This window comes from Equus przewalskii, chromosome 15 (assembly GCF_037783145.1).
Source record: "Equus przewalskii isolate Varuska chromosome 15, EquPr2, whole genome shotgun sequence".
NCBI classification, from domain to species: Eukaryota; Metazoa; Chordata; class Mammalia; order Perissodactyla; family Equidae; genus Equus; species Equus przewalskii.
This window is the reverse complement of record NC_091845.1, coordinates 30,485,668-30,503,525: the sequence shown is the minus strand read 5'-3', so window position 1 is coordinate 30,503,525 and position 17,858 is coordinate 30,485,668. Positions and strand designations below refer to the sequence as shown.

The 17,858-nt window shown below is 41.0% G+C and overlaps 1 protein-coding gene across 7 annotated transcripts in view; it reads right to left on the bottom strand.

Moving 5' to 3' along the window:
• Nucleotides 1–235: 235 nt before the first annotated feature.
• Nucleotides 236–17,858, bottom strand: part of FHIT (fragile histidine triad diadenosine triphosphatase) — a 1,361,197-nt gene continuing 1,343,574 nt past the window's right edge. For all 7 annotated transcript variants that reach the window (XM_070576974.1, XM_070576975.1, XM_070576976.1 and 4 more), the window contains one exon: nt 236–543. The gene's annotated coding sequence lies outside the window, so the exon portion shown is untranslated. The remainder of the gene's footprint in view (nt 544–17,858) is intronic.

Genomic DNA, 17,858 nt, shown 5'->3' with positions numbered 1-17,858 from the left:
TCTTTCAGCTCTGCCTCTCTGCACCCAAGGCAGGAGGGGAATATAATGGAGCAAAGGTGGTACATTTCTAGTTCTATTATCTTACCTACCAAGGTGAAAACTCTCTAAATCTTATTTCAGCCTTAACAAACCTTTGGTCAACAGGAAGCACAGTACTTCTAGGAGATCAACTTCCTCAGTTGTACCTTTCAGGGCCTTCAGAATATCAATTTTTAAGTGAGCCAACACACAGATAAATATTTTAACTACCATTTTATTTCCATCCAGGCCAAGGGACAATTTAGACAAGGTTCTATTCTAAGTACACAGCCAAGGCAGCGTGGAAGGGCTGTCGATGCCGTTGTTTTAAAGTTAGCCTGTCAGTCATCGTGATTGAAATATAACCCTCATGCCTTCCACAAGTGTAATAAAATGCTTCGCAAAAGGTTGCAGAATTGTAGGATGTAATAAAGTCTTCTTAGCTTCATTTCCAATGCCGCAGAGTCCTAGAGAATGAGGCCCATTTCCTTATGCCTTGGGATTTGTTCGAGTTACTTTTTGTGCCTGGAAATGACAGAACATAAAAACAGACATTTAGATATAACTGATAGCATTCTTTGAGTCCTGGCAATAAACAAAATGTAAGTTTGCTTACTGCTAATCTGTTAGATTGCCATTAACATTTTACAAGTAGTCAGATACATGTGGGCAGATTATGTGAAATACGTTGGATCCAACCCTGCTGGTGTCTGTCCCCCTGGATCCCCACATTTTCTCTGCCTTCTGCCCACAGCCCATGCCCCCAAGGTCAGCTGCATGGTCTCTTAAGAATGTATTTTACAGACACAAGCTTATATACAAATAAATACATATAAAAGTCTGTATACTTCAGACTTTTATTAATTAGGTGAAAGTAGATTCTCAAATATAGCCATTATCAGAATTACCTGGTGAGCTTGTTAAAAAAAGAGATTTCTTGAGTCTGTTCACCATGTCCTGACTTAGGAGATCCGGAGAGAGGCCAAGAGTCTGTGCTATTTAACAAGCTGTCCATATGAGTCTGAGGTGCCCGGCCCCTGGATTCGGGGAATCAGTGAGCTAGTGTGTGGCAGGTAGAATCAGCTTTGCTTCAAGGCCAACTTACCTTAAGGATTTGGGTCAGGCCTAAAACAAATCATTTCTACTCATAAAATAGGAAGGGGGAGGGGGAGCCCATTAATCTTATTTGGAAAGGAAAGAAAATTCCTAGGGTATAGAAATGCATTTGATAGCTCTGACACCCTCCTTCTATCCCAAAGGAGAACTTATTGGAGCCGTGGCTTCCAGGCCTTAATTATTGACATGAGTAACATGGATGTGGTCAGGAACCAGATTAGCTGGGGCCGCTAGCTTGGAGGACGATGGACAGGACACACAGTTACAGAAAAGAGAAAGTTCAATAGGAGGGAAAGAAAGATGAGAATTTTACAGGCTCGATTTAATAAAATTTGGGGAAGATTGAAAGAAAGGGCGCTAGGAGATCTTTGGGTCAGCTATCACAGGTGTGATACATGAAAAGATTTTGAGAAACATTACTGAGAAGCACAAATGGACCTCCCTTTCAGTGTTTTCAAGAGACTTCAGTGAAGATTTACATTGCTTTTCAATTATTGTTTGCTCTTTGTGTCTTTGAGTACAACATGCGGACACAGACCTGGAAGGCTGAGGCACAAAGACCCAGCTTCCTGCTGGATCCAGTGTGCAGGTCAAGGATATCCCTGATATGGCTCATTCAACCTCACCCAGGTGAGGACACACTAACACACGCTTCAACCTCTGGTACACGGAGAGAGTTTTTAGTGAGTCTACCACTTTACTTTTTATATAAGTTCATAACAAGGTCAGAGAGCAAAGGTCAGGTAGGGCATCCCTTTGGAATTACATCTGGTCCCTTCTGGGATCCAGAACACAGAAGCCTCATCACTTCTGCTTCAGCTTTCACGTCTGAGCTCATGATATACTCCCACACAGGTCCACTGATGTCTGTAAGTGAGGGGTAGAAAGTAGGGTCTATGCACCAGTCAATCTCCGTCACTGCCAAGAAAGGAGCTTATCTCATTCTTATATGACATTGGCATCATCCCCTATGGCGCCCGGCACCACCCATCTCGTCTGGACATACAGGTCATCTCCTGATCATTCATCATTGCTCTTGTCCTTGAACACTTATTGACTTTGAGTCAGAGGCACCTGTGCAGGCCTGAAAATGGATGTGCCCTTTCTTTTCCTCCGCCTCGCCTGTCTAGGGCAGATTTATGTCCTAGGAGAAGTTTCCCTCGGTTTTATTTTTGGTCTCTTGAACGTTGTGGCCCTGTGTTATTTCCCGCACCCGCCCTTCCGGACACCAGCCTTGTAATTTCTGAATCTCCACAGATGCCTCCATCCATACCTGAGCAGGCTTTCTGTCAGTCTACTTACAGTGCTTCTGCAATGCATCCTTTACACAGCTCTGTCATCTAAACTGTCTATCTAGCTTCTTAAGGCTCTGTCTTCAGCAGTTTCTTTTTCTCCAGCTAGCCAGGAAGCTTGTGGGAAGCAGAATTTGCTTTGCATGTCAGAAAACATGTCGAGCTTTGAGGATACTTGGGTCTGAAGTTCAGCCCCATCACTTAGCAGCTGCGTGTCTCAGGTCAACGTGAAACACGTGTCTTCGGGAGTGTGTCGAGAGCTGAGTGGGTTAACACACATAGAGCACCTAGAGCAGTGCATAGCACGTTATAAATACTCACAAATGTGAGCCTCTGTTACTGTCATTCTCCTCATTTATTCTTTGTATTACATTGCTAGTCAAGAACCATCAGGCAACCACCGGGACCACAAGGGTCAAAGCAAGTGTAAGTCAGTACTTAGCTACCCAGGGAGCGATTCAGTCTCATTCTTGGGGAGGGTCATGGGGGAAACTCATCTTCTGGTTGGACTTCATATACTATGCGCCCTTCTTCCTGTCTGTAGTTTCTTTTGATGTCACCTTTAGACAGTGGAGTTTTCAGTGCTCTCTGGGCATATCAACAAGTGTATTTACTGAGTATGAGTAAGGCTCTGAGGAGGGTGCAAAGAGGTGAGTGATTACATCCTCAAGGTGCTGGCAGCCCATTTGAGGAAACGCTTCACACAGGGAGAGGCAGGGCCATAGACAGTCAGGCGCCAGGTGAGAAGTCCACAACATGTGGGCTTTTGGAGTTCCAGAAACAGAGAGCAGGAGACCAGAATGTCTGAAGTTTGATCCCCGTGAACATGTGCTTTCCAAATATTTCTACATTCCTAGTAGACATCATGGCAGATGAGCTGAGACTGTCCCTGTTCCCCTGCAAGGCCACCCTTGAGAAATAACAGGTGGTATTATGAAGCTCCTACTGGGGGTCTGTTTTGCAGAGTGGAGAATGAAGGCAGAAGGGCACACCACCATTGCTCTGAACAGCAGAAGAGGTTTTTGCAGACAGGAGCTTTGAATTTGGAAGGAAAATTAAAATGTCTGATGGAGAAAGTTTAAATAAGTTTTGAGTAAGTTTGCTGTGGGGTGGGGGCTGTGATCTTCATATCCTATCTGTCTCTCCCTGAAACCTTCAGGAAAGTCTTTGAAGTCGATAGGCATTTTGTCATCATGAGTTAGTGAGTACAGGGTGAAAGCAGAGGTACCAAAGGGATCCTACTGGGGTCAAAACTAGACCATGCTGACTTCTCCTTGAACATGCAGGTGTCATCAGGCTCTGTAAAGTTTTTTTCCACAAAAAAGTGGGGCAGAATCCTGTTTTCAACAGATCCAACCACCCTCCGCATGCATGCACGGCAACATCTTCTTACAAAGTGTGTCAATGTAGGAGGCCCCTATTCTTACTGCATTTCCTCCTGCACTCCAATAGGCCCAGAGGAGGAGGGCCTCTTCTGCTTTGAAGCTAAGAAAACACATCTGTGTCCCTCTCTTCTCTAGGGGAACCTGGATGGGAGCTGGCCACAGTCAATCTACCTTGATAGAGTGTAAAATGACTGTTTGGAACCACAAAAACTCAACGCAGCTTCCTTCTGTTTCTTCAAGGAGCGTTTTCTAACTTGAGTGACTTGGACTCACCTGGGGAGATCTACAAACTGCTGTGCCTCCATCCCATCCCCAGAGATTCTGATCTAACCTGTTGCTAGTGTGGCCTGGGCCTCTGGAGGGGAATCATTGAGTGTCTGGTGAAGAGCGCCAAGCCTGTCCCCTTCTTGAGCCAGTTCCAAAGTGTGTTTCCAATAAAATGCTCCAGATGCCCCAGAGCGATTCAGATGCTGGAGACAGGTTTCAGTTGCAAATATTCAACTTCTGGTAAGGTTGTCTATCTTCTGCATTCTTAGCAGAACCACACAAATACGTCAAGTGTTATCCTTCAAAAGTAGCACTTCTTGCCCAGGAGGATGAATAAAATGACCTGATTTGCATCCATACCAGCACTGACACCGAAATGGTTTTAAAATCAAGTAGCCACACTCCCCAACAAAATAAAGTCTTGAGACACTAACATAAAACTCCTCTGTAACAACTTTCTTCTTTTACAAGTAACTCAGTTCCTAGCAGGTGAGAGATACAGGCAGACAGCCACGGAAAGTCATTCTGCTCATACCAAAAACAAGGTGAGCAATTTTCTAAGGGCATCACCCCTGACCTCTGCTTTTCAGCTTTTTCTTAATAAACTGGCCTCAGAAATTGGACTACAAAAGCCACTGGTGGCAATCTCTTACAGTAAGTGGGTAAAGGTGAAGCTAGGGGAGAAATGGCAGGGATCAGAGAGCCGCTCTCATGAGCATCTCTGAGGCAATGCAATTATCTTACATCTAGAGATAGGAAGGGCTACCCTGGTGCAGCATCCAGAAACCCAGTGATGTGAGGCTGGACTCGAGAGAACGGTGCAACTTCTCAGCAAGTTTTCTAACTCAAGACTGTTGCTCTGTGGCATGTCCAATATGCTGATTAATAACTTCCTGCGATAAGCCAGTGTTAATTAACTTTCCATTCAACAGAGTCCCTTTTCCAGTCCTCCACATTTGCCTCCTTGCGGGCACAGAAAGCAGCTCTTGGCATCATGGGGCCAGCACCCTTAGGAGGGGAGATACATACCTCTGTGCTATCACGAGGTTGGAGCGCATCCCATGGCTGTCTTTTACAGAGTGGCCACAGACTCAGCATTGTCAGTTTTCTCTTTGAAAGGATAAGTCAAACAACAAGAACAGCAGACATGCAAGAAAGATGATGCTCAAGCTTGTAGCTGTGAATGATTTTCTGCGGCCCTGCAGGGCTTATTACCTCCTTTATCCTACCGTGTCCTGGCAAATAGAACTACAGGGGCTTTGAGGCTCGGCGGTGGGAGTGAGGAGGCAGAACAGAGCAAACCCACCCTGGAAAACTCATGCTACCCCTTGAGCATTTTCTTATTGTCCACTTGAAGCCAGAAAGGCTTCTGTCTTGCATGTTGGTTCCATTTACATCCACTTCCCTGTATCTGTGCCTAGCAAAGACTCCCTCCTACGCTTTCTCCTTCTGATGGAGCTTTATTTGTCTCTAAATCTTCAGCTGATATTACTTTTGCCTGAGACTCACGCGAAATGAAAAAGGATTACTTTATATTTACTTGCGTCTTTCACAAGAGAAACTAATTTTGAGAAAGAAAGTCCCTACCAGGTGAAACACTTTCCCTTCCTTCAAACCCTCCAAAGGGGCAAAGGAAGAGCTAAAAGGCATACATGCTTTGTCATTTACTTTGTCTGACAGCTTCTTCTTATCATGCTTCTGAGGGTGACCTTCCTCCAGCATATTCCCTTGCCCTAGTTACGTTCTCTGTTATAATAGAATTTTAGAGCCAAGCATGGAGCAGGCTACCTTTGATAATTAATGGCTCTGAAAGTTTGCTGAGTGTGTTATTTAATTAATGGCACTTGTGTCTGGAGTGTGTACAACTCTGTAGTTGAATAAAAGGTATATTTGCTGAGGGATTATAGACAAATACTCAAGGATAGTCACATTGAGAATTTGTCAGGCTTCAAAACATTTAACAGCCTAATGGAGTAATTATATTTTTCCCTCTCCATCATTTAAAAGGTAGTGAGGTTGATATAACTCTGTTCTTTTTGCCTTGTATGTGAGCTTAGATTACAACCCAAAAAATTCTGGGGCTAATGGATAAAAAGTCTATTACCCAGAGGAGAGGCTCTTATCAAAAATGAAAAGATGAAATCTTTAATGCTATATTTTGAGTATGAAATTGATGGTCAAATAATTATGGTTTACTTCAGTTATTCACCATTAAGCTATTCTGATTTACATTCAAGTGCTGCATGGGACCAAAAGATCAAGGGTTGAAAATTGGCAAGAAAACAAAGTCTTGGGTTATTGGTAATGGAGAGTATCTCACATCACCCTGATTTCCTGAGATTCTAGTGCTTAGCATGAAATGCAGATTGGGAAAAGGCAAAGATGAATATATCCTGTGCTGAGGCATCGGCAGTCCATTTGGGGGCATCTCTATGGGTCTATCTCCAGTGTGTTCAGATAGAGACTGCACAACTTTTAAGCCTGTATCGTCACTGTGTGCGACTGGGCGTTCTATCCGCTCTCTGGGCCACAGTTTCTTCCTTTGTAAAACAATAGTTTGAATTATATGCTCTTTAAACTTCCTTCTAGCCCAAGATGCTCCGAGTCTGATTTTTTCCAGTCGGGACATGGAAGCTGACTGTTGCACCCACAGGAGAGAGAGCTGCTTGCTCACTTTCGGGCCTCAAGGAGTATTTTTTCCAGGAAAAGACCTCTGAGGATATGTAGAGCCATATAAATGTGCAAGAGGACTAGAAGTTTCACCCATTCTCCAGAGCCCAGCCAGATGGTTCAGGGAACTCGAGCCAGGGGCCTGCCTTCCTCTCTCCCTCCCACTCATGGCAGAGACCTCCCTACTCATGGTAGACAGTGGAAACAGAGGCAGTGGCTTGAAAAGCTCAGCTGGAATGAGAAGAGGGGCCCTGAAGGCTATGCTCAGCAGCCTCTCTTTCCTGGGGGGAAGGGAAGCCATATGTCCAGAGCATCTATCAGCCAGCTCCTGTGCTGAGGGGTGTATGGCCTTACGTATGGAAATTTCGTTTAGTCTTCACTTCAGCCCCAGGAGGTAAATATCATAACACCAGTTTACAGCTTGGAAAAGGTCACACAGCAAGTGCTGGATTGGAACCAGATCTGTTTAATTCTAGAGATCAATCTTTCCACAACTACGGTGTCCATTATAGTAGCCGCTAGTCACGTGTGGCTAATGGACACTAAAAAATATGAATGGTCTAAACTGAGATGTGCTGAAAGTGTAAAATATCTACTGGGTTTTGAAGACTTACTCTTAAAAAAAGGATGTAAAATACCTCAATAATTTTTATATTTACATATTTTACACTACTTTTTATAGTATAAAAATACCAAAGTGATAATATTTGGATACATTGGATTAAATATAGCATATTATTAACATTAATTTAATCTGTTCTTAATGTAGCTACTAGAACATTATAACTGAGGTCTGGGGCTCACATTCTCTTTCTCATGGACAGTGCTGCTCTGTGACCACAGCCTGGGGCCCAGGCTCTGGAGGGAGTGCAGAGTGAAGCTGGCCCTGGCGGGGTCTCTACGAGTGTCTAAGCGTGGGTATGTAGACATGCACACGTGCAGAAGTCTCAGGCGGGCAATCCTGGAAGGCACCTGACCTGCCCTGGGCACCAGTACAACCTTCATTGGCAAGTGTCTGTACCCCAGCACAATAACTCTTTTTTTTAAGGCCCCCCTGGTCTCCCCAACACCTTTGTGCAAACCAGAATCAGCCTCTCTTCCTCCTAGAAGACACTGTGTTGTGTCAGGTTTTGGGCTTGGCCACAGGAGCAAGGGCTGGATTTCAGCCCTACTCCCTTCTGTGGCCTGGCCTTTAAGCAATACTGAGACTGTACAAGCATACAGGGTGGTCCTGACTCAGTCTATATTTAAATATTAGAGAAACTCCATTGTATTGCTGGTGGCAAAATAACATACAAATTTTAATAGACTATTTTGAATCTCAGACAATTTTTCTACTCATAGACAATATAACAACATTCCCAAATCTTTGAAGGGTTAATTTAGTATTTAAGAGCATGGGCTCTGGGTTTGAGTTAGGCCTGTGACTAATTCACTTTGTAACCTTGATCAAGTTACTTTGCCTACCTGTGCCTCCATTCCAACATCTACAAAACAGGAAAATAATAGTATCTACCTCATAGAGTTGTTACAAGGATTCAAGATGAGAAGTAAGGCACTTAGCTCAGTACCTGGCCCAGAGAAAGGTCTAGACTGTAAAGAAATGTCAGTTATTGCCACTCATTTATTCACTCAGCAAGTCTTTTTGAGCACCTGTGATATGCTAGAAGCTATTCTAGGTACTGGAGACACATGGCAAATGGAAGAGACAAGGGCCCTGTGCTTGGACGCTGAGCTGCTGGTGGACGATATAGAAAACCAAATAAATCTATAATATGATGGCAGCTGATGGTGAGCACTACAGGATAACGCAAGTTTATGGGATAGAAGGAAACTAGGGTCATATTTGATGGGATCCAGTAAGAAGAAAGCAGGAAGGCTGGAAGAGAGAGTTGGAGGAGAATCATGAGAGATGAGACTGGGTTTTATTGTGAGTCTTTTACTGTGGCCTACAAGGCCTCATTGATCAAGCCTCCAGTTTCCAAGCTGTGCAGGAGGGACAAGATCTGGTTTCTCATTTAAAAGGATCATAATCTAAGCCCATTTCCTATTTTAATGTGTTCATTCTCTTGTATGACCTTGGGTGAGTTTGAGGGTGTAAATGTGTATTTTTAAGTCATAGTCAAGAATTGACATATGATATTCTATATAAAGAAGTTGTATTTTTAACTGCAGTATCATGAAAGCTTACCCAGAACAAAGAGAGTCCTTAGGTTTTACTAAAAATTAAAATTTTTAAAAATTAAAATTTTTCTTTTAAATTTTTGCACTACTTTTCATTTCCATTAAGTTTCATTCTTTTAAAGGAATAAGGAAATTAAAACTGACAGCACACAAGATCTTCCACCTTAAAAGAAAATCTCGCCTCCTTAGATAACAGATCCTTGAGAGGAGAGTAATAAAGCCAAACTTTGATAGGGGTGGCAGAGATAAGTGCTGATTTACCGCATTAGGCATATTCCTTGTTCCAAATTGATAATTCTGGAATCTGGAGGAGCCACAGAGAGACTGGTAAGAGAAAAACAGTTCTAAGAGCAGCCCAGAGCTCCACAGAGCCAAGACTGGCCTTCCGCCTGTTAGAAAGCTTCCCTTTCCTATAGCTATATCCCTGGGTTATCATTTCTAATTAAAAACTGATTCAGGCCATATAATGGGCTTTCACTTCTTCAAAGCAATACCACACTGTCAGTTTGCAGCTCACATGCCCATAGTTCTCAACTTTTCATGGGCCTCATTGGAACGAGATGTGGAGCTTTGGCAGAGGAAAAGTGCTAAGAACATGTAATTACATTCAAAGCCATTTTGCCTGTCTTAAAGAAATGAAAATGATCTTCTGGTTTTTATAGACCTTCTTGACCTAAAGATATCTGCTGGCGGAAAGAGAATCCTCAATTGGGTTCTTTTAATGCTTTAATTATTATGTGATCTATCATCTCATGCTCTGACTCGCACACTGAAAAATTTCTTAAATATGCATTAAAATTGATTGGCTAATCCTAGACCATGGGGTGACTCTTGGAGGGCATGTAATTGTGTGTGGGCATGGGGGGTGAGACACAAGTGACACAAAGTCAACTACTTTATGGTGCGATAAGGTAGGGAAATCAATCTGGTCACGGGGACGATTGACATTGTACAGCCGACTTGCACAGAACTCAGTTACATGCTTAGTTGTTTTTGAATCAGTCTTGCTGATTCAGATTCACCACCAGCTCTTCCAGGGCTGGGTGTATTTCACTAACTGTGCCTCCGACAGTATTTGGCTCAAAGTGGGATCTCAATAGTTGGGGACTGAGTTCTAGAACCTCAAGGTTAAAAAGGTCCTTCGGAAGGCAAGCAGTCTATGCCCATGTTGTAGCCAGGACTCTTTCGATGGCAAGCGAAGGAACCCCATTTCAAATGAGACTCTGGAGAAAGCAACTTACTGACCTTTTAACTGTGAAAGATGGATGAACATGGGAATTCCTCCCCTCTCTTTACTTTTTGTCTCCCCTGACTCTGGGCCTTCTCCTGCATCAGACTTCTCTAAATGATAAGCAGATGACTGCCAGGAGCCTCAAGTCTACACTAGCCCTGTCAGGGGTCTTCTCTCTCTAGGTCCATACACCAAAGGTAGGGAAGAACTCTAATTGGCCCAGCTGGCATCACAGGCCCAGAATTTCAGCCTTTGGATGAGACTGGCAGTTCCAAATTCAAATGTTTGCTCTACCCTATCCTATTTTCGGCTTGACTCTCTCAACAATCTTCCAAATGTTTTGAAATCCAAGAGATAACTGCAGACTCTTGGTGACAACCCTTTATCTCGAGAGGAAGCCCCAACTGAGAGGTCTCAAATGGAGCCTTTGGGACTCCTCACTGATCCCAAGAACCCAACATTTAATGCATTATGGCCCAGGGTTTATCAGCTGTGATTCCTTTCTGTTCATTGAGTGCATTGTTAGCTTTCAGGCAAATATTCAGTCCCTCATTGTTGCTGCATAGGAAAACAGGGGACAGCACTGTCCCTTCAGCAGGGTGGTTGTGACCCTGGATCAAGTGACCTATACAAAGCTGCCAGCATGGGAATCATCAAATGCTGGCTCTTTTCCTGAAGTTGGAGAAGAAGCAAGAGTAAGCTGTAGCTCGCACCCCAGCTTCGATATATAACACTTGTCTTCAGTTAGCTAGAGTTGAAGCAGGGAAGGACATTTCTAAACACAGACCCACAAATTTTACTGTGATGGTGTGGGCTCCAGAGTCAGACTGCCTGGACTTGAACCCTGACTCTCTGTGTATAAACTGAGAGGCCTCAGGCAAGTCCCAGAGCTGCCTTAAGCCTCAGTTTCCACATCTGAAAATCAGAACAGTACTAGAATGTTGTTGTGGGGTTTAATTGAAACAAAACCTGTAAAGTGCTTAGCATAACTAGCCCATAATAAGCTCTCCATAAGTGGTATCATTAAGAATCATTAATCATAAAGCGTCTTCTCTGTGGTGATCTCTGCTACTCAGTTCCTGAGATAATGATCTGGTTGGCCGGTGTGGCCTCTTAAAGTCAGGAAAGATGGCCAAGAGGAGGAGAATCGACTCTCTGATGTAGTAACAGAGCGTCTGTAAAGATTATATGCAGCGATTATACTTTTTTGTTTGAGCCTATTATGGAATAATTGAATATCCAGGCAGCAATTAGACCATACATTAAAATCAATCTCTTCCTTCCTTTTCTTTTGTCCTTAATTTAAAATTTTTCATTTATCTTATTTATTTTTAGTCCTCTTTATGGTGAAATACAATACATACAGAAAAGTGCAGAAGATATATATATATATATATGGCTTAGAGAATTAATATAAATATATATATGGCTTAGCTAATTAATGTAAAGCAAACACATCTCTCCACACCCTCATGGCAAGGAATAGAACATTGCCAGCCTCCTTCCACCTTCCCGCACCACATTCCTGTTCCCAGTCCCAATGCTTCCTTGCCTCCCCCACCAAGGTAACCATTGGGCTGATTTTATGGTGATGGTTTCCTTGCTTTCCCTTATAATTTTACCCTCTAAATGAATGTATCTCTAACCACTATAATTTTGTTGTGCCTGTTTTGAACTTTGCGTGAATGCAGTCACACAGCATGTATTCTTTTGTGTGTTTCTGTTGTTCCACCTTCTTGCAAACAGTTGATACTGTCAGTCTTGTAAATTTTGACTATTGTGGTGGGTGAATAGTGGTATTTCATTGTGATTTAAGTTTACATTTCCCTGATGACTGAAGATTATTATTGGCCATTTCGATACCTATTTTTTATGAAGTGCTTATTCGAATCCTTTTGTATATTCTATTGGACTATTGACTTTTTCTTATAGATCTGTAAGGTTTTTTCTTTTTCTCTTCCTTAAAAAAAATTATCTTCTGGATACTGGTCTTTTGTTGGTTACCTGTGTGGTAAATACCTTTTCCCCTCTGGGTCTTGACTTTTCCCTCTCTAAATGGTGTCGTTTTATAAACAGAACTTCTTATTTATTTATTTATTTTTTTGAGGCAGGTTAGCCCTCAGCTAACATCTGCCACCAATTCTCCTTTTTTTTTTTTGCTGAGGAAGATGGCCCTGAGCTCACATCTGTGCCCATCTTCTTCTACTTTATATGTAGAACGCCCACCATAGCGTGGCTTGCCAACTGGTGCCATGTCCACACCCAGGATCTGAACTGACAAAGCCCAGGCCGCTGAAGTGGAACATGCAAACTTAACTGCTACACCACCAGGCCAGCCCCTAGAATTTCTTACTTTGAATGTGGTCCAATTTATCAATCTTTTTTTATAGTAATGCTTTTTGTGTCCTATTTAAAAAGTCTTTCCCTATAGCCAGATCATGAAGATATTCTCCTATATTATCTTCTAAAAGCTTTATTGTTTTTCACTTCACATTTGAATTACAATCTACCTGGAACTGACGTTTTCATGTCATGTTACGTAGGGTAGACTTTCATTAGTTTTCTACATGAATGTCCAGTTTTCCCAGAACCATTTATTGAAGATGTTTTCCTTTCCCCACAGCTCTGTGATGTCATTTTTATGATAAATCAAGTGTTCACATATGCCAAGATGTTTTTCTGGGTTTTCTCTTTTGTTCCATCAGTCAATTTATTCTTGTACCAATACCATGCTCTCTTAACTTTTGTAGCCTTGTAATAAGTCAATATCCTATAGAGTAAGCCCTCCTAGGCTTCTATTTTGTCCTTTTAACAGTCTCTGGCTACATTTCCACAAGCATTTTAGAATCAACTTGTCAATTTTCCCCAACACACACACACACACACACACACACACACAAAACCTATGGGAATTTTGATCTGTGTTGCACTGAATTTATAGGTCAATTTGAGAATTGAGTCTTTATAAAATTGAGTCATTCATCTCTTCATTTATTTAATTCCTCTCTAACGCCTCTTAATAACATTTTATAGTTTTCTGTCTAGAAGTGTACATATGTTTAATTATTCTTAGGCATTTGATTTCTGATCTTAATTTAAGCTAACTAACTTTAATTTTTTCTATTTTCTAACTGTGTGGCTGTTATGGACTGAATGTCTGTGTGCCTGCAAAGTTCATATGTTGAAGCCCTAACCCCCAGTGTGACAGTAACAGAAGGTGGGGCCTTTGCGAGGTAATTAGGTTTAGATGTGGTCATGAGAGTGGGGCCCTCATGATGGGTTAGTGTCTTTAAAGAAGAGGGAGACTAAAGATCACTCTCTTTCTTCCACGTGAGGGCACAGTGAGGAGGAGGCTGCACAAGCCAGGAAAAGGGCTCTCACCAGAACCTAACCAGGCCCCCTGAGCTGGGACTTCCAGCCTCCAGAAGCATGAGAAATAAATTCCTGATGTTTAAGTCACACAGTCTATGGTATTTTGTCATGGCAGCCCAAGCTCACTAAGACAATGGCTGATATACAGAAATTCAAAACTTACATGTATCGATCTTATATTCAGAGGCCTTGCTAAGTTTACTGATTAATTCTAATTGTTTCTTAGTAGATTCTTTTATGTTTTCTGCATACATCATTTTGTCTACAAAAAATGACAGATTTATTCCTTTCTTTCTAATCTTCCTACCTTTTCTTTATTGTTCTTGCCTAACTATACTAGCTGGGACCTTGAGTACGTTGTGAAATCCAAGGCTAATAGTGAATATTCTTATCTTATTTACAACCTCAGATGAATAGTATTCAACATTTCACTCAAGTATAAATTCCCTTCTAGTCTAGTTTTCCTACAGCTTTTATATTTATTAAGTTGGATATTGAATTCGATCAACACTTTTTTCTTTGCATCTACTAAGATGATCCTGCCATTTTCTCCTTTATTAGTCTGGTGAATGACATTACTTGATAATCTAATGTGAAACCAACATGGCATCGGTCATAATGTATTATCCTTGTCATAGATTGTGCATACACACACAAACATGCACACAATTAATCTATCAGATATCTTTGCTATCTTTTTGGACTTTGGCATCTGTGTTCCCAAGTGCAACTGGTCTGTAGATCCCCTTTCTGTTATGTTCTTGTCAGGTTCACGTGTAAGGCAACTCTTATTAAGAATAATATTAATTCTTGATAAGATTGTTGTGTCTTTCTTAATTGAGTGGTAGAATTCACCAGTAAAGCTATCTGGGCCTGACATTTTCTTTGTGGGTAGGGTTTGAATTCAGCTTTGATTTTTTTTAATAGTTATCAAACTATTAATATTTTCTTTTTCACTTTGTATCAGTTTGTGTAAGCTGTATTTTTTCTAGAAACTTAATGTAATCCAAATTTTAAAACGTATTGGTCTATAATTATTCATTACATGTTCTTATCCTTTCTTAATGACTGCAATATCTAGAAAGATGTTCAGCACATTAACTTTCAGCTTTTATTTTTTTCCAGTAAATGTATATGTTGTAATTAAAAGTAAATTACCTCTAAACACACTGGTAGTTGCAGCTACAAGTTTTAGTTTTCTTCACTCTGTTCAAAATGGTTTCTAATTTCCACTTGATTTCTTCTTTAGAATTCCTTTAGTATAAGTCTGCTGGTGACGAATTCTCTCAGCTTTTGTCAGAAAATGTGTTTATCTGACTTTCATTCTATTAGAATATGTTAACTGGGTATGGAAATCTAGATTGGCAGTTATTTTCTTTCAGCTTTTTAGGGATGTCATTCCATCGTCTTCTGATTTTCTTTGTTTTTTGTTGCCTTTGGTCTAACTATTACTCCTTTGAAAGCAAGTTATTTTTTTTTTCACTATTAAATCTAACAACTCACCATTGGATTTTCTGCAGTTTCATCATGATGTGCCTACGTGTGCATTCTACATCCCCTGCTCGAGGTTTGGTGTGTTCTTGAATTTCTGGATTGGTGGCTTTTGCCAGTTTAAAAAAATTCTCAGTTATTATCTCTTTAAACACAGCTTCCACTGAAACTGTGTTTTGGAATTGTGAATAAATGTCTACTAGGCTTTCTCTTATATTCTATATCTCTACCCTCTCTTCTACTTTTTCCCACTCTCATCTCTTTATGGTTCATTCTGGATATTTTCACACAGCTCATCTTTAAGTTCACTAATTCTCTTTTTGGCTGTGCAAAATGTGCTCCCAAATTCATTCTTTGGGTTATTGTATTTTTCAGTTCTAGAATTTCTATTCAGTTCTCTTTCACATCATCTCTATCTTTCTTAGAGATTCCAGCTATCTGCTGAAATTGTTTTTAATCTTGTCTTTTCTATCCATAAAAAAGTAGAGTTTTTTTAATGGCTATGGGTGATAATTCCAGTTTTAGGTACCCTGTGATCCTAATCTTATTTGTATTGTTTTTTTTCCTCATATGCTGTGTGTGTGTGTACACACTCATATATTGGGCATTCTATTTGAAAAATAAATTATTGGTAGAAGTAATTTAAGATTTGGATAGTATTATTTTCTCCTAGAGGTGATATTTCTTTGCCTCTTCCAGGAGCCTAACGGGACAAGCAATTTGGGATCACCTTAATCCAATTCCTATGACTGAGACTTTCACAATCACCAAGATGATTTGAAATTGGGCTGTAGTTGGTACCAGGGCTGGTTTCTGTCTGGCTCACTCTTTTTCCAAGGGTACCACTTTCCCAGATCTTTGAATTCCCACCTGGGTATAGAGGTTTAGGAAGGGCTCTACCATTGGCAACCCAGGTTTTATTGCTCTAGCTCTAGCTGCTTTTCCAACACTCACAAATGCCCTCAGAGGGAAGCAACCCCAAATGCTGGATCATTTCTCTGGATTTCTGTCTTCTTTTGGATCTTGACCCTGTAATCTTTTGCTACGTTAGTATCTTTAACAGATATTTTCTTACAATTTGTACAATTTTTCTAGCTGAACACAGTGGGAGGTTTGATTCAAATTAATTGGCTTTAGTAATAGAAGTCACTCTTTTTCTTTTCATTTTTGGTGGTCTGAAAACATCCTGCCCTACAGGTTTTATTCTTTAATTACTGTTTAAACTAATTTCTCATAACCTAAACATTTCTACAATTTATCATTTTAAACATATAATAGAAATCAAAGGGAAAATAATGAATCTACATATTGGCATAGCTAATGGACTCTCAGAGTTTCCATTGCTTATCATTCATGATAAATTGGAGGTAGGATAACATAACAATGTGTCTTTTGGATCTTCAGAGAAGTATTGACACCAGAAGGAGCACAATTTAGAGCTGTCTTTGCTACCCATTGTTTGGTGTTATGCTTATAATAAACCTAAAATACAAGTAAAATACTTTCCATCATAGCAATTCAGAACTAGGGAAAGTAAGGTGCAAAAAAGTAACATGTCCAGAGACACATGAGTTCAGAGAATAAGTTTAGTGGCTATTGATAGGAAACCACCTTAAATTACTTAAAGACATTTCCACTGAGAGTAAAAAGCAAAATGGCAGATAATCGAGACATCATTCCTAGGAGACTGCAGAATGTCTTTTTATTTTTGTTTTTGTTTTTTCTTTGGTGAGGAAGCTTGGCCCTCAGCTAACATCTGTTGCCAATCTTCCTCTTTTTGCTTGAGGAAGATTGTCACTGAGCTAATATCTGTGCCAATCTTCCTCTATTTTGTATGTGGATCACTGCCATAGCATGGCTTGATGAGTGGTCTACAGGTCTGTTCCCGGGATCCAAACCTGTGACCTCTGGGCCGCCAAAGCAGAGCAAGCAAACGTAACGACTATGCCACCAGTCTGGCCCCCATAATGTCTTTTTATACTTTCATCAGTGATGGATATGCCTGTTGCTTAGGACAAGTGATTGAAAAACAGATTTCTTTTTGGGAGAGGGCTGGGACATAACTTTCACAAAACTATAATGTTCACTTTACCAGTCCTTTCTTTTCAAAGCACATTCTAGAAAGTTCTGTGTAAAGCTCAAGATAAGCATTTGCCTTAGAACAGACATTACCTGCCACCTAACTTTTTCTCTTGGTTGCAGATTATTTACCTGAGGCTCTAAAAGGGGAAGAAAGGTTTGCCTTTCACATCCTGTATGATAGGCTTGCAAAATGGTAATACTGAACAAAAATAGGTCAGTGCATTGGGGTCTGGAGAAGGCAACGAGGGGGTGGCAGGCATTCATCCCCTAAAAGAGTTGGGTACAAGAAAGTGAAGGTGTGTTTCCAAGATGGCTTCCCCAGCACTCTCTTCTCTTGTTTTCGTAGGGCTCCTGCCATCTCCAAAGAGCACGTTCTGCCTCACTTATCCTTAAGGAGAAAAGACGGGAAGGAGGAAGAGGAGAGGGCACATTACATAGAGTGTGGCTGGGGTCTAATTTTACTAATTACATCATTGGGACAAATGGTGACATTTTCATTCTCTAAATGTACCCTCTCTTCCCTCCATGTTTTAGACTTGACTTTAATAAATAAGACACTCAGTCTCCACTGCTCACCACTCATAATAGATTAGAGGTAGTAGAAGTTACTGCAGGGTCTTTTGGATCATGAGAGAAGCATTAAAACCAAAAGGAGCACAATTTACAGCTGCTTCTTCTGGCATAACCTTCATTGATTGGTTGAGTACGTACATGATAATGGAGCACTTATTATACAAGAGGTGGCTGACA